This window comes from Galeopterus variegatus, unplaced genomic scaffold (assembly GCF_000696425.1).
Source record: "Galeopterus variegatus unplaced genomic scaffold, G_variegatus-3.0.2 Scaffold2533, whole genome shotgun sequence".
In the NCBI taxonomy this organism is placed as follows: Eukaryota; Metazoa; Chordata; class Mammalia; order Dermoptera; family Cynocephalidae; genus Galeopterus; species Galeopterus variegatus.
The window spans coordinates 279,117-280,109 of record NW_007728644.1 but is presented as its reverse complement, the minus strand read 5'-3'; positions in this window follow the sequence as shown (position 1 = coordinate 280,109).

Sequence of the window (993 nt, the reverse complement as noted above, 5' to 3'; positions counted from 1 at the left end):
AGCATAGGTTCAGCTTTTGTAGATATTGTCAATTTTTTAAAGTGGCTAAAGAGTTTATCCTGCAATAGTTATGTGTGAGAGTTTCAGTTCCACCTTGCATTTTCTACCCTTCATTATAGATAGAGGTTTTATTTTTATTTATTTATTTATTTCTGTGGGTGTGTAGTTGTATCTCATTATGGGTTTAATTTGTATTTCCCTGATCCTAATGTAAATGAGAATCTTTACATATGCCTAATGGCCATTTAATACAGTCTTTTGTGACACTCCTGGTTGTCTTGTAACCCTTTAAAAAAAAACAAAATTGGTTTATCAGTCATTTTTATTGAAATGTTTAAGATTTTTTTATGTGCTTGACGTAAGTCCCCTGTCATATGCAGTCTAAATATTATCTCCCACTTATTGATTTGCCTTCTCATATTGCTAATGGTATGTATTGATGAACAAAAGATCTTAATTTTAATGTATTTTCTTCACATACTCTGTACCACTTTCTTCGTATGGAACTTATATCAGACATTTATTATGCCTTCTTATTGTTTGCTTTATGCTTTCCACATTTTAGTTTTACCAGACTGAATCATACATAATTTCACCAAGTGTCTTTTCCAATTTACCAATTCTCTCTTCAGCTATATCTAATCTATTGATTAATGCCTACACTAGCTTTTAATAGCTAGAAGTTCTATTTATAGAAATTCCATTACTCTTTTTCATAGCAACTTGATTGTTCTCTATATGTCTTTTTCTTAGCCCATAATGTCATTTAAAAATTAAAACATTTTTACAAGATATGTATTCTGTCTTTACTATCTAAAGTGTGTGTTTTAATAATATGGATGTCTCTTTTAGCTTCTGTCTCCTTATTATCTTTCATTTTCAAATTCTAGATGAAGAACTGATTTTTTCCTTAAAACTTGATCTGTGAAAAATTTTTTGAGAATTAAATAGAAATTGTACTTCTCCAGAGAGAATTTACGTTTAGTTTTTTTT